The following is a 21,575-nucleotide window of genomic DNA, read 5'->3' as shown; positions in this document are numbered from 1 at the left end:
TTTAATATTGTGCAGTGATGACTGACCCTGTGCTTTTTTTAGGAGGACCTTGCTACCATTAATCTTTCTGTTGTCTGTTTAAAATACTTCTAATACTTTTTTTGTGCAAAATTAAGTTTTTTCATTGAGGGCTTGTATGATATTTTAGGACTTGCTGTGCATTACTGGGAAGTAGAGACACCCAGAGTATCAGCAAAACCAACAAGATACAACATATCTGCTTAGTCATGCTGTCTGTGTCTCATAGGTGCATACAGACACACTGGAAATTGTATGGTGGATGGATGTAGTACATACCAGATATGCATATAAAGAAATCGTGTGCACTTTACTGTATGGCCCAGACCTCTCGTCTGTCCCTATTTTGGAGGAACATTCCCATTTTTAGCTTGATTGACCCCTGCATATGATGTTTCTATGTTTGAAGGTGTGACCCTATTTTTCAGGCTTGATGTACCCCTTCACACAACTTTCTCAATCTCCATCATCGCATATGGTTTTTGAAGCTGTCTTAATACATACAAAACCGTACTACATGAGCAACATACAAGTGGTTCCAATAATTTAAAGGAAGAAGACACACATCTTAATCTCTTTTTTTTTGAGAAGCAAAAATAAATTACCTTGAGTGGTAGAATGTTATAGTACAGTCCATTAAAGTCTACACATTCTTTGATAATGTGATTATATTTTTACATCATTTTTTGCCACTCTTGTTTTTTAAACATGTTTTCTGAGTTGTATCCCACATTCCTACAGGAAGTTGTATACTATTTGATATTCTAATTTTGTGCTAATTAGATGTCTAGATTTTTGGCTGGGTGCACTTTTCAAGGGTCCTTATTCCTACTTTCAATGTCTGCAGGTTGAGATGTATAATGATTGGTAAAACCACTGCTGTTTGTACTCCATGATGGTGTGTTTCATTATTATAAAGTCGATTGCTTTTTTTCAATGTGATGTGATTCCTTTGTGTATGTAGTTTCCACTTCCGTTCTGTCTGTGGGACTTTGATGAGTGTTTTTTTTTTCACTATGGCATAAATTTTGTTGTGCTGGGCCTTAAATAATTGATTTCAGGGTCTGAATGAGTACTAGCCTGCTTATCTTCACAATGCTAATGTCATTTAACACATTATTATTTTAACACATACTGCATGATCATTCTCACTTTCTTCAGCATCGTTTTTCTAAGTCAGGGCACTTTCATTCATAAGGCTACACTATTTTTTTTCTCTAGGCCAGACCAGTGATCAAGTATTCATTACTGTATACAAATTTCAAGGCCATTTAGTACCACTTCTGCAAGTTCCACAAACACAAGAGTTTTAATCTATGATGTCTTCATATAAGAAAAAAAAAATAGATGCATGGTATTTTACAGTTCTAATTAGAGTGACAAGTGTTTCCCTTTTGGGGAAGTAATTGTCCCTGATCATCTGCCACAGTATTTCATTAATCACTGTGCCATTGCAGAGGCATAGTTCCATAAAAGTGTTAATATTAGGGTATACTGTTTAATCTCTGAAGACTTTCTATGGTCAGCAGATGTTCATGTTTTATGATCAGCCATTTTGCCACTTATGACTCAGGTTCTTGTATTTCTTAGCATTTGTATGGAATATATTGAGAAAGCCCTGGTTCCATACAGTTTAATTACGAGCTTTAAGTTTATGTGTCAGCAAGTCTCCTTCATTAGTGCATAGAGATATTATTCTGAAAATCCTGTACACCCTCAGCCTATCTACAATCAAAACTGTGAGACATAACCTAATCTGTTCATGGTGATGTCATCATCTTACCCTCAGGAAGCAACCATAGGGAGAGGCTGATGGACAAACCACAGGCTGACTAGAAACCTGTTGATGGTCTTGTCGAAAGGACTGGGTTCACTAAGGCAGCTTTTGTTCAACTGTTTCATTGTAGCTGTGTTATCAAGGAACCTTTCCTGACTTCTCTGTCTTCCTTCAAATTTTGAACATAATGACATTTTCCTTTTGTATATGAAAGCTTTCTTTTCAGGAGGATTCCAGTCTGATTACTACATTAGCATAATAGGAATGCTGTAGAGTGCACTAACACAAGTGGAGACGTGAAGCACACCAAGATGTCAGTGTATTTAGGCTTCTGTAACCCCTTTCCAGAGTGATGCCTCCTGTACTGCTGTTTATTAAGAAGAGCATGAGTGATACTCTGCCAAACACCAGCCTTAAGAAGCCTAAGCTGATGTGAAATAACATTGGTCAAATGATTTCTACATTTGAAATTGACATTAGACTGATATAAATCAGAATCCATAATGGTCTCCATTACTGCACAGGAAAAACAGGAGATCTCTTGCTATATAGGTTCATAGGTTTATACTAGGCTATCTGCCCTAGGGCATTTATAAGCCTAGCCCAAAGTTATGTGACTTTCACCACCCCTTAAGTTTGAAAGGTACTATGCCCATTAGTTTACCATGCCTCTGTCCAGCAGTGACACTGACCTAGTATATATATATATATATATATATATATATATATATATTTATATATATATATATATATATATATATATATAGTATATATTTATATATATATATATATATATATATATATATATATATATAGGCAGCTTTCTCCTTATAATGAATCAAGAAAACTGGACAAGTGGGTGAGGAAGAATGTCTTGGTAGCCTCATTGGGTATTACCGAAAATGATGATACAGATTACTGTGACAAATATTGGTGGTGAGTTTTAGAGGGAGAATGGACTCTGATATATTCCCTTCCAAACTCCATAACAACTCAGAAGCTAAAATGACTCTACAATTACAAATGTATTGTCTGGGACCTTGCTTGGTTGGTCTTTGAAGTGGTTAATTTTTTTTCAGTTTCATTTCAGCATTTTTACACACTTTAATTGTACATTTCTTAGCATGTCACATTTAGTATGCCCTCTGTGGAAGAAAACCTCTTCAGGCTTACCTCTGAAGTCAAAACAGCTGGTGGCAAAAAGGAATAAAGTTTAGAAAAAACAAAATAGTTTATTTTCTTATCAAAACTATAGAATAGTAAAACTCCAGAAAAGAACACAGTACTAAAGACCAAAGCAATTCTATAAACTACATTCATTGAGTAGTACAAGCCTAAAACTCTTTAGGAGTTTTATAAATAAATAATTCAATCCAGGCAAAAAATTCTGCTCTTAATCCTGTTAACACAGGAATTAAATTAAAACATTGCATGTACATTGAGCCCTCACAATGACCAAGCTGCTACCTCCCTACTTACCCCCTACTGGTAATCTTCCTGACCCATTACCATGCTGATCAGTAGCTCTGTAAGTAATCATTACTCACCAGCCTTATGAAAACAGTCCTATAACATACCCATCCTAGTTCTGAATACAACAGAAGGCGTTGTCCTGTCTTGGACCTCAGCAGTTTTAGTAAGCATATCTTGTATGCCAGTTTGCAGATGGTGACACTCCAGAGCAGATGATCTTGCCACTGCTGCTGCTCTAGGAAGCACAGATGTCAGTTGACATGAAGGATACCATTTAACACATCACAAGTTGAAACCTTCACATGTGGTTAGTTTGGGTTGCTTTGAATGTGCACCATTTTCATTGCAAGGTGCTGCCACTTGGACTTTAGTAACTAAAGCACCTTATAAACAAAGAACGAAGCTCATCCACCAACGGTAGTAAACAGCAACCAAACCAAAGAAAACCCACTGATGGTCTTGTTTCACTGTTGCAGTCATCACATTTGGGTTATCTGCCTGCAGGTAGCCCTCAGACAGCCTGAATACCAGAGTCTTGGGATTTCTGCATCGGATGCTGTTGCTTTTTCCATGATGTCAGGTTGTCAGGGGTATAAAACATGCAGCCGACGTCATTACATCAGTTTTTCTTGCCCCAGATGTCAGGTGCCCCAAAAATATCGAGCAAAAAGCAAATACACATGATATAAGATATGCCAAACAAAAAAGATAGGTAGAAGTAAAGAGAAGTCTGGGGGCTGGAGGGAGGATAACCAGGACTGCAACAGTGAATACACTCAAACATCTATATTTATGGTAAGTGTAAACAACTGTACTATGTTTTTCGTGTTTCACTGTTGCAGTCATCACGTTTGGGTTGATTCCCAAAGCTAAGGAAGGGTGGAGTTAGTTGAGAAGCATTAGGGCTGGCAATCAGGCCCTATAAGACTGCTGTGGCAAATCCAGCCCTGGATTTAGAAAAGATAGGTAAGTGGTAATGCTTGGTGAAAGTGTATACAGAGCTCCAGGATGCAGCTTCCAGGATGTCTCTGGTAGGAACTCCCCTGAGGAATGCTGTAGAGGTTGATGTAGCCCTAGTGGAATGTGTTCTGATCCCCTGTGGGGTAGGCTTCCCATGGTGTTTGTAGCAGAAATTAATGCAGTGATTCCAGTAAAGAAAAAAAAAATTTTCTATACTTTGCATTCAACTTTATGTTTATATAGGGAACTAAGACCATCATTCTTCATAATAGCATAATTGTGCTCTCTAATTCTTCTTTTAAACTCCTAGTGTTCATCCCCACATAATAAGAATTACATCCAGAAAACACACAAATGTCCTTTGGAATTACAATTAAAAACTCCTTGAACTGGAGTACTATAATTTAAATGTTTTAAATCTATAAATGGCCCTTTTAAAATATAACGACACATAGCTATATCCATTACATTTATACATTCCTTTGTTCTTCTTAAAAGAAATATCAAATAAATGTAATTTGTTAGTGTCCTTTTGTAATAATGTTTTAAAATTAAAAGTATATTTATAAACAAAATTAGGACTATTTCCTACTCCCTTAAATAGTTCTATATTTCCTTCTAAAGTATTCCAAGCATGTGCAATCATAGATGTCCTTCTATTCTCATGTTGCAATATTCTGACTTGTGGGATCCTTTGCCTCAGGTGACCCAAACGTCTGGTTCCTCTACCAAAGCTTAAGCCTGGTTGCTGTTAGGTGCAAGGGACTTCACACACAGGGCCATAAACTTTGGGGGGTTCAGGCACCTAGGCAGCGAGACATTTCCCTGTGGTACATTTGACTGGGGACATATGGCTGAAGTGACATCCAGCTGCAGAGAAATATGGCTGTTTGCAAATTCCCTGTGGGCAAAGAGAAGCACACACTGCCGTGCTCACAGCTTTATTAACCAAATGCATGGCAGCAGATGAAGTAATGAGTGTTTTGCTCGGTATACAGTACATACTTATGTAACTACAACATGTAGAAGTGTGCTACAGCATGAAGAAAATTCTGCAGGATACTGTAGTCACATTTATGCTCCAGTATGTGTTTTAGGTAATGTTTCCTAGACACTGTGAAGGGGGTAGTGGTCCACACACTCCAACTGTAAAGGCACTGCCCATTGTCCACTGCATTTTACTGCCACTGACATGCCCTCTGGCCAGCCTGCTGCTGATGCCTGCCATACTGCCTGCTGTCTCATGTTCCCTTGGGGACCATGGACATTGTTTTCCCCCTGTGCATTTGGTTACTGAAGTTGTGGGCATGGCAACATATTTTTCTCTTTGTCCACAGGGAATTTGCAAACAGCCATATTTCTCTGCAGCTGAATGTCACTTCAGCCATGTGTCCCCAGTCAAATGTACCACAGGGAAATGTCTCGCTGCCTAGGTGCCTGAACCCAACTTTGGGCCATAAGTGTGACGTCTGCACACACAGACCTCAGAACTTCTCTGCCACAGTCAAACATCAGCTTGATCGTTCCAGAAGTTGATACAGATAAGTACCCCATACAGGAATCTTCTTTATATTTGTTAAAAGCTTAGGTTGCTGTTCCTCTTTTAATACCCAATGTCATCTAGGAATGGAAATATAAATGCGGTCTGCAAATTCCGCACAAAGATACACACAGACTTTGCCTTTTCTGCTTAGGCCAGTCCCACGACCATTTGACCTGTAATATCTGTCAGTTGTTTGTCCCTAAAACCATATGCAGTCATCTGGCAGCCCATAAATTGTTTGTGGAGAACCAACGACTTAAACGCCTGGCTCTAGGTATGAATACTCAACTGACCGTCGAGGTGGAGCTGCCAAAAAAGAAGGCCAAGGTTTCAAAGCCTGCTACTGCTGCACCTCCAGCCATGGACTTCCCACCAGCTACCAGTCTAGGGTCTGAGGGACGTCCAGAAGAACTGATGACTTCGGCAGGTGTCATGTGGAAGCCACCCTAGCATCTCCAGTTGGCATGTCCTCAGAGGTTTCTGCAACGTCAGCCTCTGCCAATGTTGAGGGGGAACCAGGCTTGACTGGACAGCCGCCTTCAGTTTCTAAACAGGGCTGCTCAGCCACAGGCCTGATGCCTGACTCTAGGCCTCCAGTTTCTCAAACAATTTCCAAGACTCCTTCTCTAAAGAGAAAACAGAAAGCCAAGCATGTGTCTACCACAGAGGAAGACCAGCCAGACTGGCAAATGGTCTCCCAGTCCTTGGTTCAGGCCTTTATGGCCCTCACGCCCACAGCCTCACATACTCCAGCTCTGCCTACCCTTAGTCCTAGGCCTGCATCTGCTAGTTCCATCCCCCTTCCTCAGACTCCGGAGGATGACTCTTCTTCCTCCTCCTCTGATGAGTCGCTCACTTAGACTTCTTAGCTGGCCTCTCCGCTGGAGTACTGTTCTCCAGACGAAGACTCCTTGGAAGGAGACTCCCCACCTGAAGATATCACCTGTTCTCCAGACAAAGACTCCTTGGAAGGAGACTTCCCACCTGAAGATATCACCTTTGGAGAGACTATCTCCAAAATGAGAGAATACTTCAAGTGGGATGCCACTCAGATGAGTGAGGTAGAAAAAAGATATTTTGAGCTTCTCCAGATGGAGTCTCCTTCTCCTTCTGCTACTCGCCCTGTGATTCCAGCTTACCTGGATGCATTTGCTTCTGACTTCAGGACCCTGAAAAAAAGCAAGGAACTTCAGGACCCGAAGCATTTATTGGTTTCACCAGTTCCAAAATTCTACAGGAACTACCCTGCAAAACCCAGCTTTGTTAGGAGGGTACCTGCTTCTTCCACTTTCTCCTCAAAACACTGGAAAGGGGCTAGGAAACCCTCAACCCCTAGAACTACTTTCTCCCAATCCACCCCCAGGCAGTACTTTCTGGACAGACCAAACAATGTAGACTGCCTAAATCACCTCCACCATCTACCCCTCTCCACCTGCCTCTCTCACTGTCTCCCCTTGTGGCACCATATCACTTCAGACCACTGGGTCTTGTCAGTAGTGGAAAAAGGGTCCTTTATGACCTAGCAGGAAAAGCCTGTACCAAAAGGCGTACCCCTCCTTCCAAAGAGTCAAATCCACCTGAAAGCCCAGATCATCCAGGATTTACTAACATAGAGCACTATAGAGAGGGTCCCCACAGGCCAAGAGGGTCAAGCTTTTTACTCCATGGTCTTCCTTGTCTCAAAAGAGGAGGACCCTTAGAGGCCTATACTGGACTTGTCCCCGTTAAACCCTTTCCTGCATGTACCTTCTTTTCGCATGCCATCCCTTCAAACCCTGCTTCCAGTATTGACACCAGGTATCTTTATGGCCACTTTGGACCTGAAGGAGGCTTATCTCCATATCCCCATCCACCCAGACTACAGGATATTCCTACGCTTTGCTGTGCCATCCTCACATTATCAATTTACTGCCTTGCTCTTTGGTTTGTCTACAGCACCAAGAGTCTTCACAAAGTGTCTAACCCCAACAGTAGCCTACTGCTGAACAAAAGGCATACAGATTTATCCTTACCTGGACGACCTCATCCAAGCAGAAGAGGCAAGTACCCTTCAGGCTCAACTGCAATTCACTGTGTCTCTCCTACGAAGTCTGGGGTTTACTCTCAACCTTTTGAAGTCCTCCCTCACTCCATCCCAAGATCATACTTTCTTGGGCTGCAGAATAAGGACAGACTTGGTGAAGGCCTTCCACCAACAAGACAAGGTCTGTTTTCTAACCAGCTGCTTCTGAGACCTACTTCTGGTTACCCACATCTCTGCCAGGGAATTTCTCTGTCTTCTAGGCTTCATGGCAACCACTCTTCCTATGCTACCCCTTGCCAGGTTGCACATGAGGAAGTTCCAGCAGTACTTGAAGAATGTCTTGTCCCAACACAATCACCCCCTGGATTTTCAGGTGCCCTTCCTGCCCTGCCTGAAAACACAGTCGGGTTGGTGGATCCAACAAATTAACCAGAACCCAGGCCTCCCTCTACAGCCCACCAAGCCAGTCCAATTTGTGCACACACATGCCTCAGATCGGGGATGGGGGCCACTATAAATGGTTTCAAGGTACAGGCTCAATGTGAGCCCTCCCTCCAGAAGAAACATATCAATGTGAGGGAAATGAATGCTCTCCTTCTAGCTCTAAAAACCTTCCTCCAGCTCATAGAACCTGGTCCCCTCCAAGTCTTCAAAGACAACACCACAGTGATGTATTACATCAGCAAGCAGGAGGGCGGGGACAAGATCCTACTTACTTTACAGGCTAGCAATACAGGCATGGGAGTTGACCACTCAGTACAATGTAAGACCGCAGACAGTCTACATCCCATCACAGGACAACCATCAGGCAGATGCCCTCAACAGATCATTCTCTCAACATCATGAATTGATGTTACACAGAGATGTTTTCCTAGACATTGTCCACCACTGGGGCCCCCACACAGATGGATCTTTTTGCCTCCCCTCAGAACAGACAACTACAGCTATTTTGCTCCAGGCTTCCTTCCCCACTAATGTGGAAAGTGGATGCCTTTTCAATCTCTTGGAAGGGGCTGTTCCTCTATGCCCCCTCTTCCCTCTCATTCAGAAGGTCCTGCTGAAAATTCAGTGGGACAAATCAAAAATCTTGCTGGTGACCCCCTGTTGGCCAAGGCAACATTGCTTCCCCCTTTTTCGATCTCTTGCCAAGGGCAATCACCACAAGTTGCCTCTCAAGGTGGACCTTCTCACACAACAGAAGGGATCCCTCATCTATACTCATTTGAAGTTTTTCGACCTAACCCTGTGGGTGATAAACTTCTGATCCCTTTCAGACACCTTTATTCTGAGGACATGCTGTCTGTCCTGCAGGAGGCCAGGAAACTTACTACCAGGAGGTCCTATTTATCAAAATGGAAAAGATCCTCCAGCTGGTTCAAAGGCAACTAGACCCCTTCCAAGTGGATATTCCTCTAGTTTTAGTCTGTGTGTGTGAGCTCCTAAAATCAGAAGTTTCATACTCTTCCGTGAAAGTCCATTTGTCAGCCGTTTCAGCCTGCTGTACGCATTGATCCACCCTTATTATCAAGATTGGAGGGGAAACTTTTTCTAAGGGAGGTGCTCCACTTCAGACCACCAAGGAAACCTATCCCTCCTCCTTGTGACCTGAACTTTGTTCTGGAGAAACATATCACTGCCCCCGTTGAACCTGCAGCTTCTGCCACTTTAAAGATGTGTACCTGGAAGACTGTCTTGTTAGTAGCACTTACTAGAAGAGATTCAGAGCCACATGTACTCATGGCTACTCCACTCTAAACTATTTTTCACAGGGACATGGTTTCCCTTCGTACTAATCCCTCCTTCATGCCCGCAGTGGTCAACAAACAGTCTCTTAACCAATCTATCCATTTACCCACCTTCATCCCCATAGAATGACAGAGAGTGTTCCATTCCCTTGATGTTCATAGGCAACTGAGGTTTTATCTGGACAAGACTAAGAACATTAGAAAATCCAACCAACTCTTTATATCATTTCACCCCAGGGCCCTGGGGAGAGCTGTATGCAAACAGACAATATCCTCCTGAATATGCAAAACTATAAACTTCTGTTACTCCTTCCATGGCAGAGAGTTTACCCCATGCTGGTAAAGCACACTCCACTTGATTAGTGGCCTCTTCAGGGGCCTTTCTTAAAGGCCTGGATACGGCCACTATCTTAGAGGCAGCCACATGGTCTTCTGTACACACTTTCACCAAGCACTGTAAATTGGATAACCTCTCCAGAGCCAGGGCAGGATTTGCAAAAGCCATCCTCCACGGATTCCTGGAGACAGCTACCTCTTTCTCCACTCTTTGTTCTGCTTGAGCTGTGGTACTCTACCACAAGTGAGAATAGTGCAACATGAGAATAGCAGGACATAGATTAATTATGTAAAATCTTACCATAACCATAGATGTCCTTCTCTTCCATGTTGCAGTATTTCTTCCCTCTCTCCTATCCTTATAAAGGACCTTTTCCCTATCTGTATGGCATCCTTCCTTTTTCCATAAACTGATGTCCGACTGGGCAGTCAGTTTTGAGGTCTGTCCATGCAGACGTCACATTTATGGCCCACAGTTTATGACCCTGCGTGTGATGTCCCATGCACCTAACAGCAACCAGACTGAAGCTTTGGTAGAGGAGCCAGACGTTTGGGTCATCTGAGGCCTAGGATCCCTCAAGTAAGAATACTGCAACATGGAAGAGAAGGACATCTGTGGTTATGGTAAGATTTTACACAACTAATCTTTCTGATAGCTGAACTATCTATAGTAATATCCAAAATACAGACTGTATTCTTGCCTCCTAAGGAATTAATGGGGGAAATTTTCCTAATAGATAAAGGGATGCCACAAGATAGGAGGAAACTCAGTAGTTCTTTTAGAAATAATTTCCATGGCAGTACTTTCCAACCTATTTTACTGTAGCCTCTTTCTTCAAACAATGTACTAATAAAATTAATTTCTTGAACAAAAACAGTATCATGAGTAGTCATCCTGGAGGCTCTTATAAATTACCCCCTCAGTGTATTATTTTTCATAAAATTCAGATGACTTCGGTAATGTAAATAATTGTTGGAAAAAGTACTTTTCCTATATATCTTACTATCAAAATCATGACATTCACAGTCCCAGGTCAAGGTAATGTCAAAAAAAGTAATTGTTTCTCCTATAGTAAACTTTAAAAATTCAGATTTCTCATTGAGTAAATTAACTAAATTCAGACAGTCATCCTTCATTCCCTCAGTGACTAAAAAGAGATTTCCACAAATCTGTCATAGTAAATGCTGTTGTACTCCTTTCTCATTTGACTCATTTCATATGTTCCCACCAATCTAGGACTATATTAGCAAATGCAGGGACAGCAGGAGACCCCCATTTTGCTTATAAAACCTGTTATTAAAAATAAAATAATTGTCCAAAAGCAATTCCATTAAACTACAATAAAAATTAATATTACAAGTAACATATTTAATAAAATGACTTAAATGTAATCTCATATATTCCACACCCACTTCATGTGGAATAGAAGTAAAAAGGGAGCATATATCTGTAGTCATTAAATGGTTCTTATCAGCATCAAAATATAATTGTCTTTGAGCTTTCTAAATTTATCTAAGAAATGTCAAGAATCTTGTATAAAAGAATCAAAAGTCTGAATGATAGGATTTAAAATGGCTTCTAAATAAAGCAAAATTCCTTCCTTGATCTAATCAGGTGCTGGATATTGGTTGGAAGTCTGTCCTGCATTTTAGAGCCTAGAACATAAAAAAAATAAGATTGACACAGATAGTCTAGAAAATACAGTTAGAAGCAAAATACACCAACTTACTATTAAAAGGTATTTTTTGTAGTAGCAAGCCTCCTTGATAACAACTAACTTTATATCAGTGTTGCCCGCCCCTCTGTGCCTTACTTCCAACACCAGTACAGTGGCGCTAGTCTTGATGGTAATCCCATCCATTAGGTATTAAAATCAAAATTATCTGTGCATCAGATAAATTATCTAGCCTGGTAAGAGGGACCTCAATACATCTGACAATGGAGTCTCCTATGATCAGAATATTAAGTTGTGCAGTGTTTCGTCTTACAGGCTTGGTAGTTGAGAGACAGTGATATGTGGCTTTATGTGTTGTGATGGGAATTGTTTGTGTGCATGCTTAGTTTCTTGACTGTGCCTGACAGGCCTTTGAAGTTTGGGTAATTTACCTCTGGATATGTACGTCTATGTGTGTGTGGTCCTTTATGGGTGCAGTGAGTCATGTAAGTGAGTCACTGACAACCTGTTTACTTCTTATTGTGTCTGTATTTGAGACTCTAGCCTCCAGAGTTAATGTGTAACTACATCTGTCACATACTGTATTGATCTGGTCAAGAATTAAGTGGTTGTCTGTGTACATAAAGCAATTGTTACTTTGCCTCAGGATGCCCATGCCCATCAAGCTGGATGCAGAAATAGCAGGAAAGGGCCCTTCCATGATTGCAGATCCAACTGTATGCTTGAAAGGGATGGGAGTGGAGGGTGTTTGTAACCAGATGAGGGAAGGGTGCTTACTTGGTGCAGTCCTAAGCTAACCAAGTGACGATGCTGCCCAGCGCCCAAACCAGATGTTCTCTGAGTAGTGCTAGTCCTGGGTTCTATAATTAGGGAAGGTAGACCTAAATAATTGTAACTAAATGTTGAAATACTGCTCACTGCGCAGATTAGTTGCCCCATAAGTAATGCAGAGCTGAGGTAAAGTTCCGAGGTGTTTTTTATAGGGAAATTTCAATTTCTGGTGATCCATCACATTTATACAAGGCAGAGGTAACTGCTGCTGCTGCACGAAGAGCATCTTCGTGCAAATGTGACATTTATATACAATCAGAAAAAAGCAATTTTTACACTAACTGTGCCCTAAGACCAATCAGGTAAGCGCACAGTGAGCTTTCCATCTGTAATTTCCAGATCAGATAAGTGAATTCAGCCCTCTCCTGCCACAAGAGTGCAGACTTTCACCCTATTAATGTATGGAGCCCAAGTGTTAAGGAGCCACAAACAGATGCCTAATACTAAGAAACACCAGATATGATATTTTTCAGTGCAGAACAGCATTCCTTACAGTAGTTTGAAAGTGTAACTTTAAAGGAGTGCCAAAAAACAATAAATAGCACAGAAAACTTTCATAGTATAATGAAAGTAAGCAATACAAGTGCAAAATTATACTTAATTTTGTTTGTCTTGCCAAGGATAGCTTCAGATGTTAGCAAAATATTTCAAAGTCTGTGGTGTCATCACTAAGTGATGAACAGCTCTGGATAAATGAGCTAAAATGTGAAGCTTATATACAATCAGAAAAAAGCAAGTTGTACACTAATTGTGCCATAAGGCCAATTAGGTAAGCACCCAACAAGCTTTCCACCAGCAATTCCCAGCTGAGATAGGTGAAGTCAGTCCTCTCCTGCCACAAGAGTGCAGACATTGACAATCTTAATGTAAAATGACTGGAGAAATTAAATCAAGCAAAACCATAAACAATAGGAAGACATCATATAATTCAGGATATCAACAGCAATATAGAATGGGAGAAGTTTATCAAGCTAAATTTACAATAAGGGTGGGCAGCTTAAAAACTCACCAATGTTTAAAAAGCAGACCAAAGAATGGGAGAATGAGTGTGAAAAAATAACCAGCAGGGATTCACCAACAGTGCTTTTAGTTTTTGCAGGCCTTAAGTCTTATCAGAAAAGACAAGGCTGATATACCCCATGTATTTAAATATCACTCAAGAAACAAATTAAGAAGTGAAAAAAAAGCATGTGAAATGTGCAGCCTGGATAATTTGTGTTTGTCTCTCTGGAACAAAAACACCAAACCAAGCAGACTTCTCATAGTGGAACAGGTGAAACAGAAAGCAGCTCTATCATTTTAAGCAACTCACATGTAAAAGAGAGATTGCTTTCAACACCAGCTATGAATCACCAAAAGTACTTGTAGTTTTTGCAGGCTTTGTGTCTTGTCAGAAAATGCTTACTTATACTACTACCATTCAGAAAATAGATGCAAGAAAACCAGATATAGTAGTCTTTGAAAAGAAAAGAAATATTGATCATTAAAGTTGTTACACCCAGTGATTACAGTATCTTGCATACAGAGAAAGACACAAAGTGATAAAATGCCAGGATTTGCTGGCAGAAAAGAGGGCAGTGTGGACCCAGACAGTTCCAGTAGTAGTAGTAGTAGTAGGTGGAGCAATGGGTATAATAAAGAATTTGCAGTATTATTTAGATATGTTACCCATGCAAACAAATCCCTATGAATTACAGTTGGTCATTTCCGGGCACATTGTGGGTGTTGCAAAGAGCACTTTTGGCTAACATCAAAGATTGAAACAATACCAGTTTCATGAACTTTAATGAATACCCTGAGTTAGGAATGTGGTCCATTCCTGTCATGGTACTAGAAACCCAAAAGAGCAGGATAACCAAAATAACAAAGACCAAATCCAGCAGAATTCCACCACCAGCAAGATAGTCCAGGAATGAAAAATGCAGTTTTGCTGTGTTTTATTAAACTACTGGAAGCTCTTCTTGGCCTGCATTTTTCATTCCTGGACTATCTTGCTGGTGGTAGAATTTTGCAGAAACCCAAAAGACTTAGAGAAGTTAAATTGGGCAAAAACAGAAAACAATAATACCACCTATCACACTCAAATATGCATATAAACTAAGTCACCCATTCAGTGTAGATTCCAGAAGGGCAATATAGTTTCAAGTATAAATGCATAGAATCATGCACTACCAGTAGTAACCCATAACTACTTAATCTAATCAACAGAAAAAAAAAATGCATTTTTGCATGTGTCACCTTCCTCACAACACACTGCATTTCAAACAGCAAACAAAAACAGTCTACTCATTAAAGCCAGTGCTTGACCTACTTTTGAATTCATACCCGTCAAATGCTTGTTCTTCTCCCCCTGTCCTTCCCCTTAAAAATTCCCACAATAAACTCTCTGACGTACATTCTTCACAATAGTAATTGTGTGCAGCCATACTGATGAGACTGCTAAAGCTAAATACCACACACTCTCCCCATTCTCAAATGCAAAATCAGCATTAATTTCTGAATGCTAGTACTGTTCTATGGCCCAATCAGCATCTGCTGATCATCCCTCTCACAGACACCTTCTGCCCCAAGCATTTGCCCCCGTTACACTACCCTATTTGCACCTCTGCATTCTAAGGCATTTTAATCAGCACTTTAACTACAGGGATAAGTCTATTGAGCTGTTGCAGCATAAATGTGGCATAAAGTTATTAGTTTGTTGCCTCTTCTGTTAGGTAAAGTAGGTAGAAGGAGATGTATTAGGATATGGCTTTAATAAGCAAGCACTAATGGCCAACAGGGTGTGTGTAATTGTGGATATAACACCTGCCCAGGGGAGTTCTGAGGCCTGACGTTGCAGGCATGCAAACCTCTTTACTACTGCTGTTGCCAGTGGTTGAGCTCACTCTCTTAATCTCTCTCTCACACACGCCTTTTCTTCATAAAATGCATGCTAACACAAATCCTAATATTCAAGTACCTTTGTGATTTTGTAACAGCAACATTTAAAATGTGTTCCTATTGTGAGCCTTTGTCCCCTGTTTATTATAAGATTATCCAGATACCTTGATCTAAGAGGTCAAGAGGTATGCAAATCTCTTACCTGCTGCTTCTGCCAGAGATCACTCGATCACTCTCTCTTTTCACACGCGCGCACGCACACACACACACACACACACACACACACACACACACAAAATCATACACAGGGTCTTCTGCTTTTATGCATGCATTCACTCATACGTGTAGACAGAAATGTAAACACACATACACACGCTTTTTTCCCATTTCATTTATGTTTTTATACTGGCTAAATATTAAAAGCACGGCTTGTATGTAGAGTAATAGCTCGATTCATCTCTCTCTCACTCTCATACACGCATACACAAACACAGAAGCACACACACACACACACACACACACACACACACATTATTTTCTTTTTTCCTTTTTTTTTTCTTTTACACTCACCAAACAGCTTCTTCTCGAGAGTAAAATAATGGCAGCCATTCATTTTTTTTTTCATTCCAAGCTACACGGCAGCTTAATATGCTGCTGTGAAGTGGCGGACTCGTTTTTCAGCAGGCATTACCTGTAGATTTACACCCTGCTAGAGAATGTTCATTCTCCAGTCAGGATGTGATCTAGAATTCCCTCATTCTCTAAGACAAAATACTGTATGGCATTCCCAAAATTTTCAGATATAATTTGTGGGTCTGCAAGGGGCATTTATCTTTATCTTGCCTATAAAGGAATATAAACTGCTGAAGTCATACAGTTGGATTTTCTCAACAGGCTGAATGCGATAGTATAAAAACAATGCGATAGTATAAAAACAATGCATTTGTATGCCATCCTCTTGTGACTCTAATGGGACTGAAAATCTAGAAGTTTCAAAAAATGTCTGCACTGAGGGTTATTGCACACCACCAGGTTTCATTCATGTTCCCATACAGTTCTCATATTAGTACATTTTTTTCATAAGATTATTCTTTTTTTTCATGAATACAGTGTAAATGAGCATAGGAAGAGTTAAAACAAGGTCATTTAGAACCAAGTCCCATTCAGGACACCTGTGGTAAAAACAGCCAAAAAAAGAAGTAAACAAACCAGTCTTTTGCAGTGATAGCCATCAGAATAATATATAAACTGTTGTACTCCCCAGCATTGATGGTGTACTATATAGCAGTATAGCTAGTGAGTGGGGCCACTTGAACTGATGATGATAGTTGTCATGTGGGGTAGTGTGATGATATGAGGTAGTGCCAGCTATGTCAGAGAGAATATGGCAGTGCATGTGTAACATATGCCAGCATAGCTAGCTGGAATTTTGTAAAGAACAGTATGTCATTTGTATATCAAACTGATTTGTACAGGTGCTTGTGTTAGAAAATGTATTTGTAAAGCTGCTTGTGTTAAAAATGTACCAACAGTGGGTCCTGCTGGACAGAAAAGGAATACACCTGTATGTCAGACTGTATTGTAACTGTTGAAATGAATATATTGTAACAGATGATACCAGAAGAGAAGAAGGTTATCTCAGAAATGGTCTGCACCTGTCCCCTCCCCCAAGATTTTGAATATTGGTTAAAACCTTATCCACTCTTGTATTGCCAACCAAATAAATCTTCTGATACAGCTGTAACAAACCAAGAAAATTTGAGGTGTTACTGCTCAATGCCAGGAGTCTGAACAAGAAGCTCCACTCTCTGCAGCCTCTCCTCAACTTGGAGAATGTAGATGTCTGTGCAGTGACTGAGACATGATATAAAGCTGCAGAGAGCACCAAGCCAGTGCTGGGCTACAATGCCTTCCACGCATTTAGACCAGCTAATGCAATGAAAGGGACAAAAGATGGCGATATCTGTGTATACAGTTAAAATAAACACACCTCAAGGCTGTTCCATTAACATGACGGACATAAGCTTCTCTACGTCCAAATTGCCTTAAATAAGGTCCCATACCATATCCTTGCAAGTTATAGGTCCCCTTTCAATAATCATAGGAAAAACCACAACACTTACTTAAAGGCACTCAATACATTCATCTTCCAACCCAATGCTATATTCATGGGTGACTTCATCTACCACAGTATAAACTAGGAATCTTGCACAACTCCCAACATACATGCCAACACCCTGGATGAGCTAGTTTTTGTACCCACTAGGAGCTCAAACATCTTCAACCCGGTCCTCACAAACATGACAGAATGCTGAACTCTCCCCTCCTGTGTAATGCCCACAGTAGTCAAGTCAGATCATACAGCTGTCTCCTTTGAGGCAGATGTAAAACTGGGGACACCTGGAAACCATATAAAATTTAAGAATTACTTCAAGGCAACTTCCCACTACTAAGTGATACTCTAAATAAATTTTAAACCCCATCCCTCAACCCTGAGAATACTGCTGCCTGTACAGAAATGTTCAGAGAAACCCTGTATAAACATATCAACAGCTGTATAGAAACTCCTGTACCTACACAAAATAAAAGCAGAGCTGTTGCAAAAAAAAAAGCCATCCTGGTAGAATACCAACATTAATAGCCTGCACAACAAAAGAAAAAACTCATGGCAAAAACTGAGAGGGCAATACCCAGCAAGGTAAAAGATTCCTCTTCAACCTAAACACACAACTCAGGAGGTTATTAAAGTCCATAAAAGTAAAATTTGAAGTAAAATCGTTGTCTGAGTTAAGGACGACTACAATGCTTTCTTCAGCTGTGTCCAAAACATCATAGGTGATAAACAGTAGTGTATTAAATTAATTGTAAATGGTGCCACCTATACAGAACCAGAAGAAATAGCTACTCTCCTGGCTGACAAATTTGATTCAAACTTTGCATCCCACTTGCTACCCCCCCCCCCCCGGATATTCCTTTGGATATTCTGAAGTCCTTCTCACTCAAACCATCACTAGAGAGCAGGTCCTCAAGTCACTCTTCAAGGACCTGAACACTGCATTGATGGGTCCTGATAATATCCCAGGGTGTCTCCTTAATAGCACGAAATATGTCTGTCCCACTAGAATTTCCATTCAACCACAGCTTCTAAATGTGCCTTGTTCCTAGTAAATGGAGGACTGCAGTGGTTATACCATTGCAAAAGGGCAGCCCATCTACAAACCTGGTTAACTACCAACCCATTAGCCTGACAAGCCTGATGTGCAAGGCTATGGGAGAGGGTAATCATGGAGATCATAAATGATGACACAGGGTACTTACAAACAATGAACTACTGCCTACCTCAACCTGGCCAAAGGCAGTTGACACAATACTTTAATGTAAATAGTAAGTGTAATTATTCAAAACCAAAAATAATGGGGGAGAAAAAATATGCAAGATCAGGGATAGGTTGTAAATATCGCCCATTTAAATTTACGGAATCTGTTAACAATCAAGTTTCTGTTATCATGCATTTTCTGAAAGATATGAAGTCTGAAACACAAATGTCTTGTTATTTAGTGACTCCAATCCTTTATGCTTTGCCAAAAAACATATTTTAATAGAAAAAATCAAAATATGTAGTAAAAAATCTATCTGGACATTTTGTGAAATACTGTACAAGTAAGATGCATATGAATTAATAGTCTCATCAGGCAGTGTGTTTTTTTTTTTTTAATCCATATGCAGCCTGTCTGTTTCTCTGCCTCCCACACAGACATAGACAAGTGCATACTGCATTGGGTGACTGTTCAGGTTGAATATTACTTTTTTTGATTAACTGATTGTGTTGACATTAAAAGTGTCTCATTTTATTTGACAACTAGATTTTTAAACCACATATATGGGGCTGAGTCTTAACACTGTGTAAGTGTGGGTTAAATCCACCATACCTGAAGCTGTACAAATGGCATATTCTGTTACTCGGGTAAGATTGCTTTCTGACTAGTGATTGCACATATGAGAACAAATCCTATTAACACTCCATGGTGGTAACGAAGGTGGTTTTAATGCTCCTTGGTGGTGCGTCCTGTTCTCTTCCTTTGTTCAGTGATTGCACAGTAATCTCCACCTTCCAGCTGCTTCTTTTTGTCTGCTTTTAAGTGTAATATAATGGTGTAGGTCTAATCTTACCTCATATTAAGGGACTGTAGTTTGGCATTATATTTTCATTCTTTTAAGTTGATAAGTCAGACCAGATCAGAGATTAGGTTTCTTGACGCCATTTGGCTAATGTTCACACACAAGACCTCTGACATTGTCTCTTCTGCTGTAAAGATAAGATAATTTGCTTTCTGGATAGTGCTTACATGCACAGGGGTCTCTAGACCAATAAACAACAAGAAAGGACATTACATTTTTACATCTTTTTGTGCACTGCTTTGTATACACATATATAAGTTTACTATAAAAATCCAGAAATGCACTTCTTTGAGTAAATCAAATGTATGGTTTTAAAGTTTTTTAAAATCAAATTTAAACCTAGCGAATCTGTAATACCAATATCCGGATGGCAAATGCAGTTCAACAGTCACATTTTCAAAACATCCCATACTGAACACTCTATTTTAACATGGGTCGGAATTGGGATGTAAAACTGTTTTTATTTCTGACATATTTCAATGGCATGATTAAATACACAAGTTCATTTCCAGATTGTCATAGTAAACCATATATATATATATATATATATATATATATATATATATATATATATATATATATATATATATATATATATATATATATATATATATATATATACACACACACATTTGCCCTAACTTCCAGTTGACTGACACCCATTTGACTGAGACCAAATGACTGAAATTTCATTTGACTGACACTTCATTTGACTGACAAGTATTATTGGCAGTCTCCAGAGCACTGTAAGGCAAGTAACTGGAATATGTCCCCTTCCCCACTGTAGTGCGACCCTGGAGTTAGAATATATAGAAGTGTCAGTCAAATGAAATTTCAGTCAAATGGGGTCAGTCATATGGGTGTCAGTCAATTGGAAGTTAGGGCAAATGAAGTAGAACCGTACATACATATATATATATATATATATATATATATATATATATATATATATATATATGTATGCATGCATATGTGTATGTATATAAAAATATATATCTATATACACCTATGAAAAAAATTCACCAAGTACCAGTAGAGAAGTGATAAGGAAGAATTGCAGCATTGCTTCACAGCCTTTTCTACAAACTGCATTTTTAAGTAGGCTAGTATTTTTAAAATAATTATACCTTCTGTAAACCTATGCTTGAAATATTGGTTAAACTGACATACTCCCGTTAACAAGAATAACAATGAGGGACTTCCAAGATATCAGCACATTGAGTAAGAACCTAATTCTAGCAGTCCCAGTCTGAAAACAGAAACTCAACGGACAAGGCCAGTAGACTTTTCTGTTTATGGGTAAATTTCGGTAACTGGCATTTAAGTGTACTGCCTGGATGCCAGGAAAAAAGAAATGCAGAGCACCTGGAAAAAAGTCAACTACAAGAAGTGAGGAAGAAACACTGACTGAAGAAAAGTCTGCAGCTGTTCAGCAAAAAGCAATGCAACCTCCAGATATGATTTCCAGTAACCTACAGGAAGATTTAAGACAACTGCACACAGACCCAGTTAAAATAAACGAAACACTGATGGAGTGTGTTAACACAAACTAAACAAAAAGGATGGAAAAATGGAAGAAGCTTCAAACATATATTCAGAAGAAGTGAGAAAGCTGCAAAAATAAGAGGTTGAAACTAAAAGGCTGGCTGAATATGAGACTGCTCAGGAAGAGATGTTTCAAAAAATAATAGAATTAGAGGGCAGAGTACATAAGGAAAACCTGAGATTTTCAACAATACCAGAGAAGCTGGAAGGAACAGATTGGGTTAATTTTATGAAAGCACAAATAAGTCACTGGACTGGTATTCCACAACAGGAGATGTTAGTTGAAAGGGCACATCATGTGTATGCTCCAAGCCTGGGTATGAGAAAGCAACCTAGACCTTTAATAGTAAAGACGCAATCCTACCAGCAGAAAGAGTTGATTCTGACAAAAATGTGGCAGAAGGACAAAATACTGAAAGTGGGAGACAGCCGAGTGTTTGTGGAGAGTAATTACTCATTGTACACCAGGGAGAAGAGGAGCAAATTCATTCTACTATTCAGGGAATGTTGAGATGCAGGTGTGTGAGTCAAGCTGCTGTACTCCAAGATCAAACAGAACAGATTATGGTGGTTTGGACATGTGCAGAAA

General features: G+C 39.9%; 1 protein-coding gene across 1 annotated transcript in view; it reads left to right on the top strand.

The window, feature by feature from the left end:
- Positions 1 to 21,575, top strand: part of GFM1 (G elongation factor mitochondrial 1) — a 1,399,365-nt gene that overhangs the window by 1,289,870 nt on the left and 87,920 nt on the right. The window lies entirely within an intron of this gene.

Source organism: Protopterus annectens, chromosome 4.part1 (genome assembly GCF_019279795.1).
Source record: "Protopterus annectens isolate FY-2018-M chromosome 4.part1, PAN1.0, whole genome shotgun sequence".
Classification (NCBI taxonomy): Eukaryota; Metazoa; Chordata; order Ceratodontiformes; family Protopteridae; genus Protopterus; species Protopterus annectens.
The sequence above is the reverse complement of the archived record's forward strand: the minus strand, read 5'-3'. Positions and strand labels throughout refer to the sequence as shown.